This window comes from Nannobrachium achirus (assembly GCF_963921795.1).
Source record: "Nannobrachium achirus genome assembly, chromosome: 16".
In the NCBI taxonomy this organism is placed as follows: domain Eukaryota; kingdom Metazoa; phylum Chordata; class Actinopteri; order Myctophiformes; family Myctophidae; genus Nannobrachium; species Nannobrachium achirus.
Window position 1 is genome coordinate 26,630,773 of NC_137823.1, and position 27,639 is coordinate 26,658,411.

Below are 27,639 nucleotides of genomic sequence, written 5' to 3' on the forward strand. Positions count from 1 at the left end.
ATGGAAAAGAAATCCGTTGAAATCGTATAGGAGAGATGCGGTATAGATCAGCGTTTCTCAACCGGTTTTACACGGAGACAGGGGCCCACTTTTTTTTGGGGTTGAGACCAGAGCCTCGCGTATAAAACACACAATATTTCCCGAAAGAAACGTTATATTTATGTCCACGACCCCGTCACCAAACACCGATGTAGATTATTACAAATGAGGTGTGAGCTTTATTTGGTGCTTATGTTCTAATCTCATGCGGCCATGTGCACTGTTTAATTTTGCAAGAGAGTCTGACTGCAGCGTTTCTGTTTGGGTGTAGTAGAGGAACTTAACCAACAACAGACTTGGTTGTGTGTGCGTGTCTGTTTGTCTGTGGGTTTTGTGTGTGCACGCGAGAGCATGTGTGTGTGTGTGTGTGTGTGTGTGTGTGTGTGTGTGTGTGTGTGTGTGTGTGCGCGCGCCAAGTCAGAGTGTTGACAGGCAGGTGAGACATCTAGGCCGGTCTGTGTGGACACAAGCAGGGTCTTGTGTCTGTCTTCAGAATAAAAGTCTGTGTGCGGACACAAGCAGGGTCTTGTGTCTGTCTTCAGAATAAAGGCTGACAGGCCAGACGAAGAACAACTATAGAAGGTAAATCTCAACACTCCCTCCAATTGACATTTTAGGCACGCACTGTAGCGTAGCTGATGTTGAACGGGAGTACGTTTTAGGCCAAATGAACGATGGTATATATCAAGGCATGGTGGTCGGTAAGTATAGCCAAATAATAGTAGAGGGTAGGAATGTAACAATACAGCACTAAGAACTACTACACGGCCAAATCTGTTGTGTTTGTTTACTTCTTGAAGTGCAGAAATGGACCTGTACGTGACCTTCTTTTACTTTAAGATATCACATACTGTCTAGGTAGGGTGTGATTTACGGTAAATAACAGACTGAAGGCTAATATAAGTGCACGATTCTTTTCTCCATTCCACTTGTTTTCACACCAACTTTATACATACTCTACATTTGTTTGGTTTAGGTTCTTAAGCCTCAAGGAAAGCAGAGATTACGCACAAAGCACTTCAATAAATAGGAGCGTATCTGGGGGATGTGAGACGGAGCAGCCTTAAAATGTGGCATTCATTGCAGCCACAAGTGCAACCCAGGAGACACAAACGCAATTGACATTCACCCTGACAATAGACAGAGGTGAAACTGAGTTCTGGGCAAATGCCTTGTCATTTGTCTCTGCGTAAATGCTGAGCATGATCAATTTTAGATTTGAATGAATAAGACCAATCACCACCATAGTGTGATATGTAATGATGTAGCATAACTAAGAACAACGTTATTGCCAAGTATGACATTCTTAATCTTAAAAGGAGTTTTTAAAACATCAAGGAGAATACATTGCACCCCCAAGAAAGTGCAAAAAACATGGATCATTTGTGCCATTCAGGGAAAGGTGAAATATAACAACAACTACAGCTATTCTCCTAAATAGACATTTTCTGCATGTGCTACCATTAAAGATGGGTGATATTTCTTTCTTTATTTTATCTGTGCGCCGCCAACAATCAACAAAGTCGAACGCTAACATTTATGTGAAACATTTCATCTGACATGTAACTGAACTTGATTCGTTCGCCTTCTGCACTGCACCATAACACTTTAGGGAGTTCCCAAAAAGAAGGGGTTTATAAAAATCAAGTCTACACAAACGCAACCTTTTGGGATATGGATGTTGTTTATAATACTGACCAAAACATATATTATCATCAAGTTTCTCTACATTTGCGATAACTGTTGCTAGACTGTGTGCAAGTGCAGCCCTGTTGAAAACAAATTATTATTTACACACAATAAATGTCTGGTGGTGGTGGCCGCCGGATTGCGAATAAGCAGGTGATGACGATGATGCTTTTCATGTGGAGGTTTGAAGATTACTGGGTGTGAGAGAAACGGAGAGACCCTGTGCCGGCTGACAGGTATATGTACGCGGCAAAAGGCGAGGCGTCCTCCCCATCCCTTTAATTAACCCGTTCCGAACGGGTACGCCATATCGCGTTATCATTATATCACAGCGCGGCACTCGGTGCCTTGAAGATCTGCTATTTTTTAAAAATCGTGAAAACTTTAATTTTGACCCGATTCTATAAGTGTCTTTTGAATCCTTCTTTTTTTGAAAAACCCTGTGTTTCTATGTCAGCAATCTGGCCAGCCATCGTCAAAGAAAAGGTCCTTTTCACTTCAACTGGAGCTCATTTCGTTTGTTCTTGAGAGACTATACTATGTCAGTGGTTCTCAAACCTTTTCATGTGACCCCCAAACTGATATGTATTTGGCCACGGACCCCCCATCTCAAAATATTTAGTTCCAGGCAGGGACCCCCCAGAAGCAAAATTTGAGTTACAAACGTTCGCTTTGAAAATACACATATTCAAAGATTTTCACACATTTTCACGACTTTTTCAAAAATAGCAGATCTACAAGCTGTGAGCTTGTGTGAGCTTGTATATATGCTATTTTTCACTGGTTAAAGCATTCAATAATTCTAGGCCTGAACGGGTTAAAGCTAATAAGACAGTAATTACCAGGACTCAGTCAAGAGACAGTTAATAACCACACCGCTCCCGATATAATAACAACAACAGCTTGACTTCTTCTTGCCAGCTCCGCACGCCCGACAGGGCATTTTGACACATTATTCCCTTTGACATGTTACTGTCTGTTCGGGGAGAAAGGGGGAGTTTCTTTTGACATATTCCACATCCCCCCGGGGTGGTGTTTTTAGAGCCACAGCTGGGCTTTTTAACATACCAATATGACGGTGCTGCTCGCTCGGTTGCTCAAGGCTGCGTGCTCTGCGGGTAACTCAAGATAAATTAGGTGAACTAAAACCTAATCATTCCCCCAGCCCAGGTGTTCCAACGCAATCGCGGTCGAGTTGAAATGAGGAGAAACAGTTCAGGGTTTTTTTTTCTTCTCCTTTTCTCTTTTCTGAAACAACATCACCAAGCCCCAAAATGGGTTATTGCCTATGTGGAATGTATGTAGTCTCTTTAGTAAACTATATCGTCGTTGTCACGTGATAACCTTGTATGTCCAAAAACCGTTCATTTTGTATTTATCATTTTTAAAATGATCTAAACTAGTGAAAATAGCTGATCTACAAGGATACGTGTGCTTGTAGATCTGCTATTTTCACTAGTTTTGTGAGACAGTCTTCTATGATGAAGCAGGGCTTTACTTTACGAAATAAATTACAAATGTGAAACTTGGAGATACGAGATTTCTGCCCGACAGTGACGGTATTATGGTCTATGTGTGTATTATATGAGCTGTTCTGACACATCATTATCAGTGATCCAGAATAGATTTTGGTTGGAATAATATAATCTTTCTAATACTTCTATGGGGAAGTGTGTCAAAAATAATGGGCATTTGGCAAAACTTTAATAAATATTTCTTATTGGACTTTATAGTTTACAGGACAACATGGAGTAGTATAGCCTATAGTTTCCAAACTTTTCAGGTCGAGACTCCAGACGTTTGCCGGGGATCCCAACTAGTGATAACAGCAGATCTACAAGCTCACAACGCCTTGTGCTGCATTGTGAGCTTGTAGATCTGCTAATTTCACTACTTGTTAAACATTTGTTTTCTAATTTATGGAATTTCTTAGGTTTGTCATTTATTTATGAATGAATTTACTTATTACTACTTAATTACTAATCAATTCATTTTTTTATTCATGAAAATCTGGGCTTTTAGGAGAATGTTTTTGGAAAATATTTTTAAATAATAATAATTCAAAACAAAATGTAGAAAACCAAAAATTAAGGGACAGGGACCCATACAAATGTGTCCAAGAGTCACGACCCACAAATGGGTCCCGAGTTTCCCGACCCAGTGTTTGGGAAGCAGTGACCTGGAGATACAACCGTTTTAACTGCAGAAATAATCCAATGTCCCGAGAAAAGGCATTTTGTCATTGGTTTTGAACCTCTCTCTCTCAGCTAAACATCTGCTCGCGTTCTTACATTGTAATAGGCTATGCTGCTTCGCAGTGCAGTTCGCTACATTGCAACGTAAACGGGAACCCAAAGAAACAAACAAATACTTCAAAACAAAACATCCCCCTTTCCTCCTGTGTGTATTCCACACTCACAGTGTGAACAACAACAACAACAACAACAACAACAACAACAACAACAACAACGTGGCGGAGACATTGTGTAGCCGTGTTTCAAACACAGATTGACCAAAAAACCGAGGTCGCAGAAAAGACAAGAGACAGACAAAAACAAAAACAGTACGGGGACGTTTCTCGTGAGAATGGATCGTCTTCTTACCCCGGGGCGGCTCGGCTGGCTGCTCGTAGCGTGAAGATCCCGAATGATAGTCTCCGTTCAGATCAGATCAGTTCAGATCGGATGGGATTGGCATCACATCAGTTGCCGCCGGGGAAACGAACGGAACGGTCGCGCTGCTGCCGCTGCTGCTACTACATGCGTTATGACCGTAAACTCTCCGCCCGGCTGGCTTGGTCCTCCTAGTAGTAGTATGTGATCCACACACAACAAGCGCTAAACAAATAGCCTACCAAACCCGAGAGGAAGCAGCAACAAGTCGTGGGGGAAAGCGAGCTGTATTTTCTCATGGGAGAACCACCAGAACGCACTACTAGCTAGCAGAATGACAAACACCCACTGACTGAACACACGTATACATACACACATAACACCCTCTTTCACAAACATACAGCTCGCTCGCTCGCTCGCTCGCTCACTCGCTCGCTCACTCGCTCTCTCTCTCTCCCTCTCTCTCTCTCTCTGTGAGACTGAGGAGGGGAGGGAAGGCGGAGGGTTGGGATTGGGGTTGCAGTGCACATGAACACCACCACACTGCACTGATAGGACTCTCACAACGTCTCAGACAGAGAGCCTTCCACAAGTTCTCTTATTTTAACCCACTCACTGCCACACACACACACAAACACACACACTAAGGATGGGACGATATGAACATTTCATGTACGATTATTGTGACCAAAGAAATCGCGATTTACGATATTATCGCGATAATCACAATATATCCAACATCCATTATCCTGGGGCGGAACATTTGCCAAAAAATAGCAGATCTACAAGCTCACAATGCGCTGCGTAGATCAGCTATTTTTTTTGGCAAAGAGATTTGTTAGAGAGTGAAAAAAAGACTGTATCAAGTAAGTTTGTTTTACCAATAGAGGTTTTAAATGGTACCGGATGCGTGTATCAAAACACAGTTCTGGTTCTAGTTAAGACCCGCATAGCTTGTGATTGGCTGAACCGAGGTAGGGAGCGCTCCGTTGGACCGCACGGAGGAGCCGAAAGTTGGGGGGGGGACGAAGATTTACTATTCTGTCCATAACCGCACATAACTCGATAACGGCGCTGAGTCGGCTCATGCGACCGTCGCAATGCCCCCAGCACACAGGACAGGAGGGTGGGCTATATGCGCGAAGTAATAAAAACACTCCCGCGATAGTGTTTTTCAAGAGACGATCGTGCTATGAACGGTGAACGTGAACAAATCGTTTGAACAGATCATTACCATGAACTAAATTATTCCTTCACTGAAATGAACGGGATTGCCCAACACTATTGGGGCACCTGCTGGCTTAGGGGAAATCTCGCTTTTGCGAACGCACATCATTTCGACCGCAGGGTTAGCGACTCACTCCACCGAGGTTAAGGTTAGGGTGAGGGTTAGAGTCTGGTGTCGAAAAGATGAGATGTAGTAACAGCGACACGCTCCCCTGGCATACTGTTCCAGGCGCATACCACTTAAGCTTAGTGTAGCCTGCAGCGGGTTGCTGGTTCGATTCCCGAGCCTGACCAGATTTATTGCGTGTCACCCCCATCCCTCTCCCCGTTTCCTGTCAGTCAAAAGCAAAAAAAAAAAAAAAAAAAAAAAAACGCTATTTTTAAATGTGTGTAGAGGGTGTTGGGTGCTCCATCATCTTTTTGAGCAGTGCAACTGTGGGCAACACGTGGGTGCGTGTGCATGAATGTGTGTGTGTGTGTGTGTGTGCGTGCGTGCGTGTCCCCCAATGCTCCACACTTTACAGGCCGAGGGCCAGACACCCAATACACAATGTGTATTCTATTCATCTTCTCATCCATTCAGCTACTTAGGCTACCTGTTAAATACTGCGCCTTGGCCACCCCCCGCTGTTTATTGTTGTTCTGTGTACTTATTAGATAAGTTACAGTACAATAGCGTTAGCCACTCCCACCTGCTTTGCATAAGAGTAAGACCAATGGTCAGTGGTGGAAGAGGTACACAGATTTGTGAGCAGTGGGTCAGTTCAGCAAAAGCTAGGGTATGGCAAAGATGGGAGTCCTCATGGAAAAAAAGGCATTACATTTTGTATAACACGGTTCTATTGTGAAAATAGCAGATCTACATGCTCACAACGCCTCACGCTGCGAGGCGTTGTGAGCATGTAGATCGGCTATTTTCACGATGTCTGAAAAAAAAACCTAGTTTCGTCCGTTTTTTTTACACAGGTTTCTAGTACGGTTTATTGGGCTGGATATGGCAGCCTGGAACGGTTGTTCAAGTGCAGCTAAACTTAGCATGTTAGTAAAGGTGCCACAATTAACAATAAAAAATGCATTGCACCTGTGCAGCTGACCTGCGGAACCTGGGAATATACCATTCTGTCAAGATGGGGAGAATAAAAGTGTGGAGAATATAATTATAATACCTTGTTAAAGTGACCATTGTTACATTTTGCATTTGTAGTTATTTTAATGTTATTTAACATAACCAGCACAGACAAAGAGACATTCATGGATTTATATTTAAAAGTAACTTTTATTCTCCCCCCTGGACCCAGGGTATGGCAGCTGCATACCCCTGCCATACCCAATTGACGCCCCTGTTTGTGAGTACCACAGTGTAGAAATACTCTGTTACAACAAGTAGCCTAAAAGTCCTGCTTTCAAAATTGTACTCGAGTTAATGTACAAAAGTACTGGCTGTCAAAATATACTTACAGAACCAATAAAGTATTTCTTCTTTTCAAAGAAAATAGCTGATCAACTTATCTATAATCTTGTAGATGGCTTTTTGAAATTCAGTGAATAATCGGTACACACTTGCTCTACACTCATGTCTTCAACATGGATCTGTCCCATATAGCACCACCATCAGGACGATTTTTTCAAACACATTTTTGGACACTACTCCGACACATTTGCTCCTAAAATCACGCTGCGACCTGACGGTCGCTTATCTCCCGATTAGGGAGTCTTACTGGTGTATTAGTTAATAATCTGCAAAGTAACTATAGTAACTAAAGCTGTCAAATAATAAAGCGGAGTAAAAAGTAGACACATTCTCCTCTGAGACACAGCAGAGTGGAAGTATGAAGTAAAGTATAAGGACCTCAAAATAGTACTTACAGTAAGTACAGTACTTGAGTAAATGGTAAATGCATTTACATAGCTCCTTTATCCAAGGCGCTTTACAGAGATTGTGCATTACGTTCACCCATTCACACACACACATTCATACATCGATGGCGGAGGAAACCATGCAAAGCACCAACCTGCTCATCGGAAGCAATTAGGGGTTCAGAGTCTTGCTCAAGGACACTTCGACACAAACTCTGAGGGAGCCCACGATCGAACTGGGAACCTTTTGGTTCCCAAGCGGTCACTCTACCCCTGAGCCACTGCCGCCCGAGTAAATGTACTTTCCACCACAGCCTTTGATTGATTGGTTTCGGCCAGATGAATCTAATTATCACCCCAACCCGTACACTGTTTAACGGCTAGCAGCCTTGATGTTTCTCAACTTTACGCCATTAAAATAACTCTCCCTCACTAAAGAATCCCCACTACGCCACTGCCCTGAAGGACCCCTGGGGGTCCCCGGATCCCATGTTGAGAACCAGTGTTAGACCAATGAAGGTTCTCTATAGTGAGTTATTTGGTTAAAACAAACAGTTTATTGTTAAAATGTGAGGCTTTATATCGTAGATGTCGGGTAGAACCTCCACGTTTTTACTTTTTGTGTTTTTTCGTAAATGAATGCCCTACTCAACCAGTGGTCCGCGGCCCACCAGTGGTCCCTGAGCTGGTTCTAGGTGGTCCCCAGCTAAATGATAAAGAGTTGGTAACCAAATGGACCCTTATACTATAACCCTTGAGAACGTAAAATTATCATTTGGTTTCATTTTACGCTCTCAAGAGTTAAAGTATTGTTAAACATCTGCAATACTTAAAGGAGCTATAGTCAACTTTTTCATTGTAGGTGTACATCCTAGTCTACAGACTAGGATGTAAACAAAGTACGGGCCCTGTAAATGTAAACAAAGGGCCAAAATGATTATTTTATCATTATTTTACGCTTTTTGTGGTCATTTTTTAATTGAAACACATATATGAAGCTTATTTTTTTATAAAATATTTTCGAAATGTAGCCCATGCTATTTGCTGACGCTCCCTAAAAAGTTGTGAATGCTATTTGTTGACGCTCCCTAAAAGTCAACAGTCCCTGCACAGGGTGATTGCGTCAAAATCAGCGCGACTGCACTACAGCTGCTGGCGGGAGCTCCGGTGTTTTGATGTGATGTGATACTAGTACAGAGAAGAGAGATAAAACAACCACGGAAAGATAAAGATAAGGTTAATAAAGCTTGGAGGTGAACGTCGGGATTTGAGAGTTGAACAGTGAGTGACGTGAGGAGTGAACGAGAGGCTCTGCTTTCCAAACAGTAGGACTAAATAGGAAACAACGTGAGTTGAGAAACTAAATGCGGACAGAAGCGTGAATTATAAAGGAAAAGAACGTCGCGGGAGAAAGAAGATACAGAGAAAGAATTGAAGAAGACTTCGGTGAGTTGCTTGATGCTGATAATGAGGTCAAAAGAATGCAAATAAACCAGTCAGGATATGGAAAGATAACGTGTTGTTTATGGTCGACACACAGCATTGGAGTGGACACCCAAGGAGAGAAGACCACTCATCTCTGAGTGAGAATTGAACAGAAGAATCCTGGTGAGTCAGCACCAAATGACTCACTCTGTCAATTCAATACATGGCAATACATACTGTACATGATAAAAGTGACTGTGAAAAGATGCTGTATATAAGAGTGACATATGTTAATGTTACTGTAGTATGGGGTGTTGTTAAATCATACTGATTTATTGATTATACTGTACGTTTCTGTGCAGACTGGTTTTTTGCACACCCATTCTGAGAAGAGCACGGAGCCACGTTGAATCTCCAACCACAATCAACAGCTGCTCTGGTCATTCCCCACTGTCCCTAGTGGTAGCGGTAGGAACTACACCCCCCCTTCCTTTGAATTGAGTGCACTCAAACAGACTGAAAGACATTGGGTACCCATTTTTGTTTGTTTTATTTCGGTTTTATTTGATTATTGTTCATATTGGACGTTTTTGGTCCATTGTTGTATCTGTTAAAAAGAAAAGAACAATTGATTGATTTTCAGAAAACTGGAAAGAGATATAATTTCATTGAGCTCAGAAAAGAAAGAAAACATTTCATTGACATAAGTATAAATATATAAAAGGTAAAAAGTACGTAATTGAGTCTGTGTGTGTTATTCCTCCAATCAGAGAATTGTACAAATATGCAGCTGGTCTCCTCATAACCTGGGATCGATGTACCACTACAGTTAAGTATTGTCGGAGATACACAGTGGGTTACATAAAGTGGCGAGCGCAGCCAGGAGACTGGCATAATTCTCTGATCAGAGGAATTAACATTTATTGTCTTTATAACAATCATTTCAATATTCGCAAACATGGAATACTGTAACCTCTTGGGCCTTCATGGGCCAAGCTGCCTTCTTGTATCTGGTGTTGATGAAAAATATTCAGCTGATGATGTTGCTGACATGTTTAAGATGCATGGTGACATAATTGATTGTAAGAGAATTCCAGGCCAGCCTGATGGGAGGGTTCTGATCCAATACAAAGATGAAAGAGCTGTAACACGTATAGACCCAGATGTTTTTGCCACGCCATTTAGTCCTCCTGATGGTCTTGGGGCTTCCTGGCAGGTCGCTGCTATAAAAGAAATAACCAAGGAACCTGAGGAACAAAAATATTTAGACGAGCAAAAGTTTGCTGCCGCTGTCGCAGGCCTAGACAAGAGCCATCTGATCCAAATGCTCCAAAGTCAACTTTCCAGTCTTCAGATGAGTAGTGATGCACCAAGTGACCAAAATGTAGGTGGCAATGTGCCTAAGTCACCTCAGGGGCCGTCTGACTTAGATGAGAACCTCATCAACCCCCCCAGTGTTCAGAGAATGGTCGTTGAGCACGTAATAAAAGCTGAATCTCATTCCTCGCATGTAAGCAAGATTCGCACCTTCTCTGGAAGAACACCAAAGCCCAATGGGGAAGTTGATTATGAAACATGGCGCACTCAAGTAGAGCTATTAATGAGTGACCCATCCAGCCCAGATACCCTGAAGTCTAGGAAGATTTTAGAAAGCTTATTGAGCCCAGCTAGCGATCTGGTCAAAAGCCTAGGCATCGACTCCCCACCTACACTGTACCTCACTCAGCTTGATGCAGCTTTTGGGATCGTTGCCGATGGAGAAGAATTGTATGCAGCCTTCCTGGGTGCAAGCCAAAACACTGGGGAGAAACCCTCTGACTTCTTGAACCGCTTACACCTGATGCTCGGCAGAGCTATTGCCGGGGGAGGCGTGGCACTATCCACTGAAGGGTCACAAAAGCAACTCATCAGACAATTTTGTAGGGGCTGCTGGGATCAGGCACTGCTCATTGAGCTCCAGCTTGAGCAGAGAAAAGCTAACCCCCCACCTTTTCCTGAGCTGTTGCTACTCCTCAGGAAGCAGGAAGATAGACGGCTGACAAAACTAAACAGAATGAAGAAGCACCTTGGAAGCGCCAAAGCTATGTCACACATGCACACTGTCTATGGCCTATCCCACCCTGAAGTGGAGTCAAATGAAGCTGAAGCTGTTTCAAACCCAAAGGCAGCCAAAAAGACTCAAACTGAGACTCAGAAACTCACTCAGGAAGTAGCTGACCTGAAAAAACTGCTTGCCTCTTACCAGTCAGCATCAAGGTCCGATGAACCGCACCAGGCAGAGAACCCTAATGAAAATACTGTTACAGGGAACTGTATGGTCTCAAATGTCACAAGTCGCAGGATGAACACAAATGCACCCAACATGCCCCGAGCCTGGTTCTGTTTTAGATGTGGAGAAGATGGTCACATTGCCGTCTCATGCGTAAACGAGCCAAACCCTGATGCCGTACGCCAGAAGAACCTTCAGCTCAGAGAAAGACGCGACCAATGGAAGCTGCAACACCAGGGCAGGACAGATTTCTCGTTAAACTTCTAGTGGCTCCTGATGCGGGACATTCAGAAGCCACGTACCCCACCCTATCTAGTCCCATGTCACTCGAGATGAAGGTGAAAGTAAGGGCAGAACAATGCACACAAACAAGCTCACCTCACGACTATAAACCCTTGCCCCATGGTCTTGTAGGGCCACGCTACACCACAGTTGTTCGCGTTGAAGGCAACCAATGTAAATGTATTCTAGACACTGGGTCGCAGGTTACTACGGTTTCAGAGGCCTTTTACTCGGATCATCTCTCGTCCTTCCCTGTTGAACCTATTAATGGACTACTTGAGATTTTGGGTGCTGGGGGCCAGCGCGTCCCTTACTTAGGTTACACAAAAGTCCTTCTATCATTCCCAAAAAGTGTTACCGGCGTGGAAGAAACTATTTCTTCCCTGATTTTTATCGTACCTGACACTGACTTTAATGGTGAGGTCCCATTACTTGTTGGGACCAACGTACTTGACAGATTGTATCAGAGTGGAATTGAACGAGAAGGGATGAAATTCCTACGAGGGGCCGAACTCAGTACTGAATGCCTCACGCTCTTCCAGCACATTGCTCAAACTCAGAGTGAAGAAAAGGAAGCCATGCCAGTGAAGTTGCTTGGGCGTCGCCCGGTCATCATTCCAGCAGGGCAGAGGATGTGTGTAGCAGGAGGTGTAAGAGTAAAGACATCATCACCTCTTACGTCATTTGTGACAGATTCCCCTGCAACCTCCCTTCTGCCAGGTGGTGTCTTCCTTGTACCAACACTATTGGACATCCCCTATCAATCTTTCAGCAAGGTCCCTGTTCTGATTCACAATGTAAGTTCACACGACATCACCCTGCACCCAAAGCGTGTGATAGCGGAGTTGATGATGGCCCAGTGTGTGATGCCTGTGAAATCCGATGACACACCCATAACTTGTGGCCTCCAGACAGTGGAAACAGAGGCCCCACTTCATGATAAGATATCATGTAGCCTGGAAAATTCCCCCATTTCACTTGAATGGAAAGGACGCATCACAGACATGTTGAATACCATACCTGAGGTGTTCGCAGTTCATGACTCAACACATGGTTGCACCTCTGCAGTCAAACACAGGATAAGACTTAAGGATGAAACCCCCTTCAAGGAGAGGCCACGGCCTATTCACCCATGTGATAGAGAAGCTGTTAAGCAACACCTTCGAGAGCTGCTGGAGGCAGGAATCATAAGAGATTCGGAGAGCCCGTTTGCGTCCCCTATAGTGGTGGTGAAAAAGAAAAATGGAACGATCAGACTATGTGTGGACTATCGGAAACTGAATATGCGCACCATCAAAGATGCTTACGCTCTCCCAAACATTGAAGAAACCTTCTCAGCCCTCAGTGGGTCCAAATGGTTCTCTGTTATGGACCTTAAGTCAGGCTATTATCAAGTTGAGCTTGCTGAAGAAGACAAACACAAGACTGCATTCACATGTCCGCTTGGTTTTTATGAATTTAACCGCATGCCACAGGGTGTAACCAATGCACCATCCACCTTTCAGCGATTAATGGAGAGATGTGTGGGAGACCTGCGTTTGAATGAAGTCTTGGTCTTTCTAGACGATCTGATTGTTTTTTCAGACACCCTGGAGGAGCATGAAAGCAGGTTGATGAAGGTGTTGCATAGGCTCAAAGAATATGGCCTGAAGCTGTCGCCGGACAAATGTCACTTCTTCCAGTCCTCTGTGAAATATTTGGGCCACGTTATAGATGCCGATGGCATCCACACTGACCCTGAGAAGATATCGGCATTGAAAGACTGGCCTAGGCCCACTAATCGTAAAGAGCTCAAATGTTTCCTAGGATTTTCTGGGTACTACAGACGCTATGTACAAGGCTATTCAAAGATAGCGAAGCCATTGAATAGTCTCACTGCAGGTTACGTGGGCCCCAGGAAAAGGGGAAAGGCATATAAGAAACCGAGACCTCAGGCTCCATTCAGCCAAAGCCAACCCTTTGGAGATGAATGGACAGAAGATTGTGAGACCGCTTTCACAACACTCATCGATAGGTTGACCTCAGCACCCGTGTTGGCTTTTGCCAACCCCAATCTCCCTTATGTTCTCCACACCGATGCATGTGGGGAAGGCCTTGGTGCTGCCCTTTACCAGGAACAGGAAGGGAAACTAAGGGTCATAGCATATGCCAGCCGAGGGCTGTCCAAAAGTGAACGCAACTATCCGACACACAAGCTTGAATATTTAGCACTAAAGTGGGCAGTGTCTGAGAAGTTTCATGATTATCTGTACGGTACAGAATTCACGGTCCTTACAGACAATAATCCTCTCACGTATGTGTTAACCTCTGCAAAACTTGATGCAGCTGGCCATCGCTGGCTTGCGGCTCTGTCAATGTACCATTTTGACATAAAGTATCGGCCTGGTAATACGAATCAAGATGCAGATGGACTGTCACGGCGTCCCCAGGACCCCTCACAAGATGATGATGCTTTTCTCAAGGAGAAAGAGAGGATTGAGGAATTTCGTCAACGTGTGTTGGACAGGAGCAACAATGTACTCTCAGAAGACACCTTCACTGCCCTCTGTAACAGACACTCTGTGAGACTGAATCTCTGTGAACAACCCCCCGAACCCCCTGTCTTAGTAGAGTCCCTAGCGGTGGAACCCTCTGCCATTCCCCAGAGTTACACCTGCCTTACTCAAGGAACTGTCCCAGGGATGACTCCAGAAGACTGGTATACGTCGCAAAGGGCAGATCCATTCATAGGTCGTGTCATACAACTGGTTGAGAGAGGCACCAAACCATCATTTAAAGAGACTAAATTGGAACCCCTGGACGTGAGGTTTTTCCTCAGAGAGTGGAATCGGCTTGAACTCAGGGAAGGCGTCCTGTTCAGAAGATATATGGACAGAGGAACTGAAGGCTACCAGTTAGTCTTGCCAGAGAAGTACAGAGCCAAGGCACTTGAAGGTGTTCATGATGAAGTGGGTCACCTGGGTTTTGAACGTGCCCTCAACCTGGCACGGGCCCGATTCTACTGGCCTAAGATGGCTCAGGCGATCAATGAGAAGTGTCACACATGCGAGAGGTGTTTCCGGAGAAAAACCAACCCAGAGAGAGCTGCTCCAATGATGAACATCAGTACCAGTTACCCTCTGGAATTGGTCTGCATGGACTATTTGACGATTGAACCTGATGACAGAGATACAAGAAACGTGTTGGTTATTACAGACCATTTCACCAAGTTTGCCGTGGCCGTTACTACAAGAGACCAAAAGGCAAGAACTGTGGCTAAAGCACTCTGGGAGAACTTCTTTGTTCATTATGGGTTTGCAGCTCGTCTCCATAGTGATCAGGGAAGAGATTTTGAGGGTCACACCATCCGAGAGCTGTGTTCCCTGATAGGTGCAGAAAAGGTGAGGACTACTCCCTATCATCCTCGCGGCAACCCTGTTGAAAGATTTAATAGAACCTTGCTCAGCATGCTTGGAACATTGGAGGACAAAGACAAGTGCCACTGGAGAGACTTTGTAAAGCCACTTGTCCATGCATATAATTGCACAAGGAATGACACTACCGGCTTCTCGCCCTACGAACTGATGTTCGGCAGACAACCAACCCTTCCCATTGACCTTGTACTGGGACTCCCACCTCAAAAGAACCATGTCGGAACTCACTCAGAGTATGTAAAGAGTCTTCGAGAGCGGCTGAGGGAGAGTTATGCTCTAGCTGCAGAGAGTGCACGGAAGATGGGAGAGAAGAACAAGACCAGGTTCAATGCCAGAGTCAGAGCTGCAGAACTATTGGCAGGTGACCGGGTTTTGGTGCGAAATGTCAACATCAGAGGGAAGCACAAGCTTGCGGATAGATGGGAGAGAGATATCTACATGGTGAAGAGGAGGATCGGGGATGGACCAGTTTATGTTGTCGTACCAGAGAAAGGTGATGGCCCACAACGCACCCTCCATCGGGACCTTCTCTTACCATGTGGCTTCCTACCTGTCACCGTCGAGAAGGAAACTGGAAAAAAGAAGCCCTCCAAAGGGATGAGGTTGAGATCTGGGGAGCGGCCAAGGATGGATGGAAGTGCCAATGTGCGGAGTGATGATGATGCTGATGTTGGCAGTAGCAGTGATGAAGAAGAGCTTACATTGATGCACGGCCCAGGAGTGACTGTGATGCGACCCTTCATCGAGACTTTGGAAAGGAGGCTCGAGAGAGGATCTCACAGACTTGGATCAGACTCGGGTCAATCTGGTACCACTGATGGCCTAGAACCTACCTCCGGAAATAACGGCCATGACCGGGAACACACAACCCAAGGGGAGTTTCAAGAACATGTAATGGAGCCTCTTCATGACCCTGAATCTGTGGACACAGAACAACATCATGAACATACTGATGTCGCAGCTGTTGAGGATGAAGTAGCAGCGCCTGTCCATCCGCAGCTTCAAGACGAACAGTCAGAGAACGTTGACCCGCAGGTTGAAATCAGAAGGTCAAGTAGACCAAGGCAACAGCCTGTCAGGCTGCACTATGACAGTCTTGGAAGACCTTTGGTCTTTGCCATTGCTGCTTTCTGCAAGGGTCTAGACGGCCTAGTCCAAGGACCTGCCCGGTGGCAGACGCATGAAGGGACTCAAGCGGTCTAAGGGGGGGAGTATGTAGCCCATGCTATTTGCTGACGCTCCCTAAAAAGTTGTGAATGCTATTTGTTGACGCTCCCTAAAAGTCAACAGTCCCTGCACAGGGTGATTGCGTCAAAATCAGCGCGACTGCACTACAGCTGCTGGCGGGAGCTCCGGTGTTTTGATGTGATGTGATACTAGTACAGAGAAGAGAGATAAAACAACCACGGAAAGATAAAGATAAGGTTAATAAAGCTTGGAGGTGAACGTCGGGATTTGAGAGTTGAACAGTGAGTGACGTGAGGAGTGAACGAGAGGCTCTGCTTTCCAAACAGTAGGACTAAATAGGAAACAACGTGAGTTGAGAAACTAAATGCGGACAGAAGCGTGAATTATAAAGGAAAAGAACGTCGCGGGAGAAAGAAGATACAGAGAAAGAATTGAAGAAGACTTCGGTGAGTTGCTTGATGCTGATAATGAGGTCAAAAGAATGCAAATAAACCAGTCAGGATATGGAAAGATAACGTGTTGTTTATGGTCGACACACAGCATTGGAGTGGACACCCAAGGAGAGAAGACCACTCATCTCTGAGTGAGAATTGAACAGAAGAATCCTGGTGAGTCAGCACCAAATGACTCACTCTGTCAATTCAATACATGGCAATACATACTGTACATGATAAAAGTGACTGTGAAAAGATGCTGTATATAAGAGTGACATATGTTAATGTTACTGTAGTATGGGGTGTTGTTAAATCATACTGATTTATTGATTATACTGTACGTTTCTGTGCAGACTGGTTTTTTGCACACCCATTCTGAGAAGAGCACGGAGCCACGTTGAATCTCCAACCACAATCAACAGCTGCTCTGGTCATTCCCCACTGTCCCTAGTGGTAGCGGTAGGAACTACACCCCCCCTTCCTTTGAATTGAGTGCACTCAAACAGACTGAAAGACATTGGGTACCCATTTTTGTTTGTTTTATTTCGGTTTTATTTGATTATTGTTCATATTGGACGTTTTTGGTCCATTGTTGTATCTGTTAAAAAGAAAAGAACAATTGATTGATTTTCAGAAAACTGGAAAGAGATATAATTTCATTGAGCTCAGAAAAGAAAGAAAACATTTCATTGACATAAGTATAAATATATAAAAGGTAAAAAGTACGTAATTGAGTCTGTGTGTGTTATTCCTCCAATCAGAGAATTGTACAAATATGCAGCTGGTCTCCTCATAACCTGGGATCGATGTACCACTACAGTTAAGTATTGTCGGAGATACACAGTGGGTTACAGAAACATTATTTTTATTTTAGCATCCGTTTTTCAAGAAAAAGTTGACTATAGCTCCTTTAATTTACAAGAAGTCTACACAATTACAGAACGTACATATCTTTTTTATTTTGATGAAGGTTTTGACTGTTATCTCTCCTATGGCACTACATGAATACAGCATGGAATTGTGGACAACAACAAAATATTTTAAGTATTGGCTCTGAGAGGCTAAAATCTCATCCGAATAAATAATGGACCTTGATGTGAAAAAGGTTGAAAACCACTACTCTATTATATTAGTTAACAGTGTGTTCGTTAACAGGGGGGCATCTCAAGATGTCTCCAGCTCTTTAGTGTTATCAGGAGAGGGAACCCTATAAACATCATTTGTCAGCTTGTGCTTTACATTATTGTCATTCGTTTCATCACTTTCAATTGTACTGTACTTGTTTATTCTCTCTCCTGGTTGGATGAAATTGGTATCCCAACTGTAACATTTATTTTCTGTTCACCAAAGAGCTGGAGAGATGGGTACATCCCTTATCAAACAAACACTCGATAACAGATTCCTATGAAAATATTAAGCTACTCACTCATTTGAACAAAACAAACCTATATTTTTAGTCCCAATTTCCCTCCACATTAAAACTGACTATGTCTATTATGTAGGCTATGTTTGTCTAAAAAAAATGCTTTGTCCACTTGTTATGGTTATAACATAGCCTACTAACCACTAGAGTATTATTCAGTCTACCTCAAATTGCAGGGATTTCAGACAGTCTGGTAACACCATGACTACCGGTATATGCGAGCACAGTATATTTTAACTGAATAACTTAAGTTTGGACATTTTTCCTCTGACCCCAGAGGTGGCCATGGGTCCCTGCCCTAACACATAGGAAAACGTTAGCCCAAATCAATCAGTTGGCTGCATCCCATATCCAAACTAAGGCCAGATCATAAAGTAAATGTTATAACAAGCTATAACGTACACATGAAAGGAGTTATTTTATGGGTCAATTGTCAAGGAATGTGGGGGGGAAAAAAGGGGGAGAGAAACATTTAACCAACTGTAAGATGACACAATGACGTGTTACAAAGTTTTATGGAATGAATTGTGTATTATAAATTAAATGAACTTTCAACATGTCTTCTCATGAAAGCAGGAAATAGTCTCTAATTAGCAGATTCTACCTCGTGATCTTTTAATATGGCCCCACCCTTCCAAAACATATTGCTCCGCACGCTACTTTAAATTACACACCGCATCAGTTCAGATGTGTGTGGAGTTGGCTGCATTTCCTCCGTTGCTTCAATAACGCCTTGAAACTCTCTCTCTCTCTCTCCCTCTCAGGGGCGTCACACCAAATTCTGGGCCCTGGGTACAAGGATTCACTGCGGGCCCCCCATGAACGTTAACTATTGAAAAATAGCAGAAATACAAGCTCACCGCACGGCACCGAGTGCGGCGCTGCGAGCTTGTAGATCTGCTATTTTTGAAAAATCGTGAAAATGTGTGCAAGAAACCTATGTTTCTATGTCAGTGAGGATATGTATTTGACCACGGACCCCCATCTCAAAATATTTAGTTCCAGGGACCCCCCCCCCAGAAGCAAAATTTCAGTTAAAAATGTTCGCTTTAAAAAATACATATATTCAAAGATTTTCACACATTTTCACGACTTTTCAAAAATAGCAGATCTACAAGCTCGCAGCGCGGCACTCGGTGCCGCGCTGTGAGCTTGTATATCTGCTATTTTTCAATAGCTAAAGTTACTAGGGCCCCTCCACCTTGGGCCCTAGTAACTCAGTCTCACTCCCCCCTTGTGACGCCCCTGATCTCTCTCTCTCTCCCTCTCAACTGCCTCTGTCCCCCCCCACCCCCATGTGCAACAGAATCCCTTGGAATAACCATGGTTTTTATGCAGACCTCAGAATGGTTGGAGCTGTCCACAACGATAACAATCCCTCCTAAACTTACGACTGGTCGCGGCCGTCAACATTTACATACTTCATGCACTTAGCTGACACCCTTATTCGGAGTGACGTGCAACAAGTGAACTAGGGAGAGAGTTTCGGGGACACATGGGCTGCTGATGGACACACAGCGGCTGCTGTGTGCGGCGGGGAATCAAACATGACTTTTCATTTCACGTGGTGGAAGTTCAATAGGCCACCGAAACACAGCCAATGTGAAGTTACAAAAATATAAAATAAGACAGGAACCTCGGTAGAAAATTCTAGCTCGATTTTTGTTTTGGTTTCCGGACACTTTTTGGTGGAAATATTAATCAAGTTCCAGCAAAGCACTTAAAAGTGTTTGCCTTTCAGATTTATGTTTTATTTATTTTTTGTCTACTAAAGTGAACCAGTTGCCTACTTATGGGACATCAAGATTACATCATTCACATAACATCACTTAATGTTTTTTCTTTTCTGATCAACATTCCCTCTCTTTAAAGGACAACTTTGTTTTTTTTTTACAACAAGGGTTCATATTTTAGATTGCAATTAGAGAAAAGAAAAAGTGAGTGTTAAAATGTTTTCATTTGCTTCGTTCTATTGTTTTATCACGTTTACCGTGCTAAAATGTGGGGCATGCGTACGCATGGGGGCATGTGTACAAGTGGCTAAATATGTCTTTTTAGACACAATAAGCCAGCAGTTTCTTTATTGCTATTTACTTCTAGCCCCCATAAGTCACATCCAACCATGAAAGGTTTCGTTGTATCTTGGGAATGGGCTTATTCTGTGTAAAATGACATATTTAGCCACTTGTACGCATGCCCCCAACCACTGAAATAAGAAGCTCTAAAACAATAGAATAATTTTAACTTTAATATTCTTTAATTACAATCTAAAATATGAACCCTTGTTGTAAAAAACTAAAGTTGTCCTTTAAACTGCTAAAGAAAGGACAGACCTCATCCCCAGTGATTCTAGTTTGTTCTGGAAGTCAGCGGTGTGCTAAAAAGGACAGCCGACTCCGCTCGGCAGGGGAGGTTAGTTGATCACAGGGAATGCTGGGAAGACGGCGGGTCATACCTGGCTTTCATTTCAGCTGTCCACCAGGATTAGGACACAGTTCATACAGCGAGCTGTAATCATCTGCAGTAGGGAGGCACTCATTCACTGCTGGCCCCCGAGGCAAGTCAAAGCCCTGCCCTTGCAGTGCTTTGTGGTAGTTTGTATTAGTAATGGGTAGAGCCCGGCCGATCCCAGATCTCTGGGTCCAATAGAGGGTATGCGCATGCATAACGTGAATGGCAAATCGAGTGGCAAATCGAGTGGCAAAGTGAGTGGCTAAGTGATTTTAACGTTGTTTAATGCAATCTAATAGGAATTTTCTGTTTGGATGTATGGGCTGTCAAGGCCAGAAAGTAGTTTTTTGCCACTCAGTAGGCGTTCCCGCATAACTTCCGGGTATGATGATGTCACACGCATACCCTCTATACTGATTCTGATTCTGGAGATTCCTAGACCACCAGTTACAGATGTTTTGACTGATATTTTGTCATTTAAAAAGGCATTTCATTTTATTTAACCACTCAATCCCTATTAATAAATAAATAGGAGACCCACTAGCTCACAGCGCATCGTACCATGATGCTCTGTAAGCTTGTAGAACTGTGTGGTTTTTTTTTTAAACTATTAACATCTGGACAAAGTAATACAAAAATAAAAAGGTTGACAAATCTTTTATGGTCCCTGCCTGGCACAAAATCTCTTCAGATAGGTGTCCACGGTCAGCTAAATATCAACTTGGGGGTCCTTGACATGGAAAATGTTTGAGCAACACTGCTGTATCTCTCTGACAGTGGATTTTTGTCCTGAGGTCAAGGATCACAGAAATATTTTGGTGCTCTTCTGCAGTGGTTCGCAAACTTTTCAGGTCGAGACCCAAAGAGAGATTAGACGTTTGCCCGGGATCCAAACTAGTGAAAACAGCAGATCCACAAGCACACAGCGCGCCGCTTCTGAGTCAACCTACTACTACTACTTCTACTACTACAAGCACTAGTACTTCCACTACCACTAATCGCTGAACTATAATGTCACACAATTTAAACCCCAAACTACAGCTACAGCACTCCTATACGTCCCAGAGACATAAAACTTCAAACAGCTCAGAAGAAGATGATGACAGCTGAGGATGTGTGGGGGGGAGGGAAAAAAAACACAGTAAAATCCTCAATGTTATTTTAAATCTGAGAATGTAAAAATGGACCCTTACGGGGTCCATTTGGATCAATCTCAACACACTCTTGAGATAAAGGAGCACTGGAGGATTTTAATGTGCCCACGCACTCCACAAAAGGCTTCCTGCCATAAATTAAACATGATCCGACTCGTTTTGTGATTTGGAGGTGCGTTAACGGTGACCTAATGGGAGAGTGTTGGGATGGCAGACTGTAATGCGCTGAGACGTAAATGCAGGAAGGAGGCAGGTAACCCTAGAGCCCCTCTGTGCATTGCTGCTACCCCTGTATGTGATAATGTCTGGCTAACGAGACAAGAGAGACACAGGCTGCTGCTGGTGGTATAGTAGCATGAACCAGGAGTCGGTAAAGAAGCAGTAGAGAGACAGAGAGAGTAACATGTAAATGGGCAAGGGTCTAAACCATGCAGGGGTTTTCAAAGTGGGTGACGGGGCACCCTGGGTTGCCGCGATGGCAGTCCAGGGGTGCCGCGAGATAATTTGATAATATTTGGAATTTATTTGGACACTTGAAAAAGTATTTAGTATCATTTTAACTGACTGAAAAAGTTATTTTCAGTCAGTTCTAACCAAAATGGCTATTATCTCAACATTTTCCTCACAACATAATTACTAAAATATCGTCACTGTCGGGCAGAAACCTTGTATCTCCAAGTTTCAAATGTGTACGTCTTTTGGTAAAGCAAAGCCCTGCTTCATCATACAAGACTGTCGCACAAAATTGTGAAAACAGCCGATCTACAAGCACAGAACGCCTCGCGATGCGAGGCGCTGTGTGCTTGTAGATCTGCTGTTTTCACTAGTTTAGTACATTTTCTAGATGATAAATAGAAAACAAACGGTTTTGGACATACAAGGTTTCCACCCGACAACGACGATATTCTATAAATATAAGGTGCTGGGAGTGAAAATTATAATGTAGGGGTACCTCGGATTAACACAAATATTTATGGGGTGCCCTGAGACAAAAAAGTCTGGGAACCCCTGCTCTAAAGGGTCTAAATCAGTGGTTTTCAACCCTTTTCACATCAAGGTCTATTATTTATTCTGCATTTAGCCTCGGAAACCCAGGGTTATTTTGGCGATCGGAAGAAAAATAAGCCTGGGCAAGCCCCCCTATAACTGTGCTGGTTCATGACATTTTAAAGGAGTAGTTCACCACTTTTCAACCTGTCTTCATATAATAGGTCCTCACTAATGGTCATGATAAAATATCACAATTTTTTTCTACTTAGTCCAAGTCTCCTAGGAGAGCTGTGGGAAGTTCAGAATCCATAGTCTTGTGACATCATCATTTTCCATTTTTTTTTTTTATCAATATTTTTGAAAAAAAAATAGATTTTTATTATCGCGAGAACAATGGCTTCCACTTTAAAATTGCAACTTTTCAGGAATAGAAAGCCTGCAGTTTCTATAAGCTGGATTGGCAATCGATGATGTCACAAGACTATGGGTTTCTGACCTGCCCACAGCCCTCCTCTGAAAAAAAAAAAGAAAAAAAAAAAAAGAAAAGCTATTTTTGAGTAAGGATCAATTATATGAACATAGGTTGAAAAGTGGTGGAGTGCCCCTTTAATTGTATAAATAAATGTAGCCGTTCAGATATCTTATTTTACATCAGAATTGTTCATGTTATCCATTATAATTATAAAATCGCTATGATTTATCACTCGTTTTCCACCACGGATCACTTCCTCATTTACTCAAAGCGGACAGCAGCAGGAGTCACGTCACCCTCCACGTCATTTCGAGACGCCGGAGGACCCGTCGAGTTCCGCCAGGCAACATAGGATGTGCCGTGTTAGGTTAGAGTTAGCTCTGGTCCATCGTGTCACCTCCCGGTGACGCTCTGACAGACCCGTCGGCAAATGAATAGACCGCGTTTTCTCAGCCCCTACGAGCGCTCAACTTCAGTCAAAATAAACAAAACTACTTCACTACTCACCAAACCAAAGGTAGTTTTGCGTTGTTGAAAGTCTATTCTATTCTACTCTGTAAAATACACTATTTTTGGCATGAAATAAAGTGCATCCAACTCGACTGCCGCTTATTTCCGGGTTGTGAACCATTGTATCTGCGTGGCCGCTAGGTGGCTCGAGGTGGGTGCGTTTTATTTCATGCCAAAAATAATGTATTTTACAGAGTAGGTGGGGTGCTGAGGGGCTCACCACCGCGGAGAATAGACTTTCAACAGCGCAAAACTACCTTTGGTTTGGTGAGTAGTGAAATAGTTTTGTTTATTTTGACTGAAGTTGAGCGCTCGGAGGGGCTGAGATATCGCGGTCTAGCCATTTGCCGACGGGTCTGTCAGAGCGTCACCGGGAGGTGACGCGATGGACCAGAGCTAGGTTAGAGTTAGACTATTCGGCATTTGACCACCGGTTGATGACATTTAGCCTCTCAGACCCAAAACCTTGAATATTTTGTTATCGTTGTATAAAAATGTGTCCACAATTCCATCCATGCTGTAATGATGTGGTACCATAGGAGAGATAACAGGCAAACTGTTGATCAAAAATAACAATTCTTCTGCACTCTAATTGTGTAGACTTCTTGTAAATTAAGTAATGCAGATGCTAAACAATAATTTAACTCTAGAGGGCGTAAAATGAAAATGGATGGTTGCCAACTCTCCATCATTTAACTGGGGACCACCTGGAACCCCCCTCAAGGACCACTGTTGCTCCCCGGACCACTGGTTGAGAACAACTGGTCTAAATGAGGCGAGAGAGTGTGTGCAAGCGGCAGAGAGAGAAAGAGAGAGAGTAGCATTAGAGCAGGGTTCCCCAATTAGTTTTCCCCAAGGGCCGAATTATGTCTAGGGTACCAAGCCGAGGGCCACAACATTGCAGGGGGCGACGGTGGCGTTCCCACTACTCCAGCGACAGTTTTAGTCGTTGTCGGGTGAAAATCTTGTATGTCCAAAACCGTTCGTTTGTAATTTATCATTTTAAAAATTATTTAAACTAGTGAAAACAGCCGATCTGCTGTTTTCACTACTTTTGTGCGACGGCCTTGTATGATTTGCGAAAGAACGTACAAATTTGGAGATACGAGATTTCTACCCGACAACGACGATATACTAGTGTTGTTGCTGCTCTTATACCACCATTATTGCTGGGGTTGGTGTGGGCCAGACAGTAGCCCCCCGCGGGCCGCAAATGGCCAGCGGGCCGCCTATTGGGGAACCCTGCTTTAGAGTAACGGATGGATCCTCTCAGCCCTCTCTAGGGCAGCATTGTTCGCATTGCTCTGTGGCTTCTGTGGGTCTTAGTGTTTCGGAAACCGGGGGGGGAAACCCTATCCGCCCCGACACCTCCACAGTGACGACGGACATCTCCCACCCGATTAGCGCCGCGGCCCCTGACGTCTGCGCACATGGACCCTGGGGGCCGAGGAATGCCAGAGGCCAAGGCTAAAACCCAGACGAGAGCCGACGACGGCAGAGTTACGCTGCTCCACGTGGAAATTTATGAACAGTAGGCCCTTAAAGTATGCAGTTTCTATTACACTCCTGCTGCTAATGCCGTTCGTTCTATATTGGCCTGAGTAGAAAATAGTAATTGAATAGCTTAGGAATAATGTGGGAGAGCACCTGATTTATCCTGCTATACACATGGAGCTTTGTTTAAAAACCATCCCTAAAGCATTAATATCGCCTCGGAGAGCTTTGAGTCACTGAATGTATCTAGACTAAACTAAACAGTGTAGATGAGTCAAAGCCCTTTGACTCATCTACACTGTTTAGTTTAGCTGAATAAATTCAGTTCCTCCCTGCTAACACTGCAACATGGCTCTGCTCCCTCCTCTTCACCATGGATGGTGGTGTGACCAACTCAAATAGGTTCTCCGTCTCCGCTGCACTCTGTTGTCAAGCTTACATTGAAACCCTGCCAAAGCAAGCGCACACTGTAGGCCCAGCCTATACAAGCACCGACTAGGGATGGGACGATAAGCGATATTATCGTTTATCGTGATAAAAACACTCACAATAATCGTATCGTGGAGATTTAATTTATCGTGAAATCGTCCTCTGTCGTGCACAGGGATCAATTCACCTTTTATTTGCCGAGCTTCAATAATTGGTAAAAGGTACTTATAATATACATGCTTGATACAGCCTTTTTTCACTCTCAACCAAATCTCTTTGCCAAAACACAGCTAATCTACAAGCTCACAACTCGTCACATTTGCGACACGTTGTGAGCTTGTAGATCTGCTTTTTTTTGGCAAATGTTCCGCTGCAGGATAATGGATGTTTGGGATATTTTGATTATCAAGATAATATCGTAAATCACGATTTCCTTGGTCACAATAATCGTGATATGAAATGTTCAGATCGTCCCATACCTAGCACCCACCTACGTGCCCGTGACAACTGATAATCAAAGCCCTGCGAGTGTAGCATGTGCTCGCCTTGCGTGCGTTAGTGGGTGTGTACAGCGAACGAGTTAAGCGACTTGAGGTAGAGAAGGGAGTCGCAGAGAGAGAAACGGCCTGGTCTGTAATTGTGCTCTAGCACGTGCTAAGTTCAAGTCTGGACCTCAAATTTGGGAAGATCTGTCAGGTCGGTGAAGGCCTGAGCCTTAACCTCACCATGTGCGGTCGGGCTCCGGCTTAGATTTCAAACGAGTGTAAACCTCTAATTGGCACGATGGCCCTATGGCATGACTCTGGCCTGTTAGTGGCCATGGTCATGTGCCGACTATATAGGTCCAGTCTGGGACACCATTGGTTTTCCATTTAAACCACAGCTTCTACAAAAGCAGCAACCGACGGACGATAATAATCCTCTAAAGCTTCATACACGTTAAATAAGAGAGGCTTCAACCGCCGCAAGGCAAATTCAAAAGTCTATAATAAAGGTTAGAGTGATATATATATATTATACTGTATTAATGTATGTATTACAGTGTGTGACACAATTCTTAGTCTGATTATGGTGTTTTCTTTTAGTATTCAACTGAGACTCCACATGCCACTTTATGAAGCCCATTTAAACCCTGTGGTACCATTTCACAAATGTCCGGCTGTCATTTTGACATTGAACAACGCAGTTCTCATCCATGCAATCTGGCTGGTCTGAGACCAGAAACACCTAAACGTGCATCTGGGTTTGTTATAGCGTTTTTCTTGCTTTGGTTCCAGATTCCTGGATCGCTGTTTGCTACTTTCGCACATTATTGCCCACTATTCCATTTTTTTTATCCCTCGTAAAAGGCCTGTACCATGTTGGATAAACAACTATAAGCCAATCAATGGCTTTGCAGGTGGAGCTACAAAAAGAAAAGAAAACACTTTAAAGTGTACAAATTGAACATTTGATGACTCTCAGAGTTACAAATGGATAAATTAACACAGAAGATTTTACTGTGTAGTATTACGGAAACTGTTGCATGGTGATTTGTTGTGAGCTTGTAGATCTGCTAATGTTTGCCATATAATAGGGATCCTGTTGGGGTTCATGTGTTTAAAGGTGTATTCAGTGATAATGAAAGTGGCCGGGGGTCATCTCTTCCCTTACTTGCCTTACAGCGTGGAAATGTTTAGTTTATTTATAGATTTTTTACACCATTATAATGTTCTCGTTTTAATCATTAGACCCAATCACTGAATATCAGTAGGCCTACGTCTCCAGCTTCAGGATATGTATGATACTGATTTACTAGGAGACTGTGGCATTTTATGAGTTCAGTAGTTTACAATCTAGGCATTTAGCAGACGTTCTTAATTCAAAGCGACTGTGGCTCTCAAAACTTTTATTTTGACCATCATAACTAAACATCATAACATAACTACGGCCATACTCTACCCTGATTGGTCGAGGACTGTCTGGCCACCTCTGAAAACCAAATCTAGCTATGCTCGTAACACGGACCATGGTGGAAGTCCTTATATGGTCAGCACACATTCTAGTGAGGAGAATGAATGGAAAATGTACCAATTACATTTTTATTTGAATGAAATACAATCACTGAAGATACTTTAAGTAATCTCTGGTATTGATACAACACATCAGATTGAACATGAATGAATAAAGGTCATGGGATGTGAAACAACTTGGTCCTAGGGGTGGGGCGATATGGAAAAATACAATATCACGATATTTTCCCAAGCTGTATCACGATACACAATCTTATCACGATTCTTTT

General features: G+C 43.5%; 1 protein-coding gene across 2 annotated transcripts in view; it reads right to left on the reverse strand.

Annotated features, from left to right (window-relative positions):
- disp1 (dispatched homolog 1) overlaps nt 1-27,639 on the reverse strand; it is a 167,808-nt gene that overhangs the window by 60,641 nt on the left and 79,528 nt on the right. Inside the window, exon 1 of one of the 2 annotated variants that reach the window (XM_080744252.1) lies at nt 4,332-4,621. The exons of the other annotated variant lie outside the window; for it this stretch is intronic. The gene's annotated coding sequence lies outside the window, so the exon portion shown is untranslated. Of the gene's footprint in view, nt 1-4,331; nt 4,622-27,639 lie in introns of those variants that run through there. 2 annotated transcript variants of the gene reach the window in all.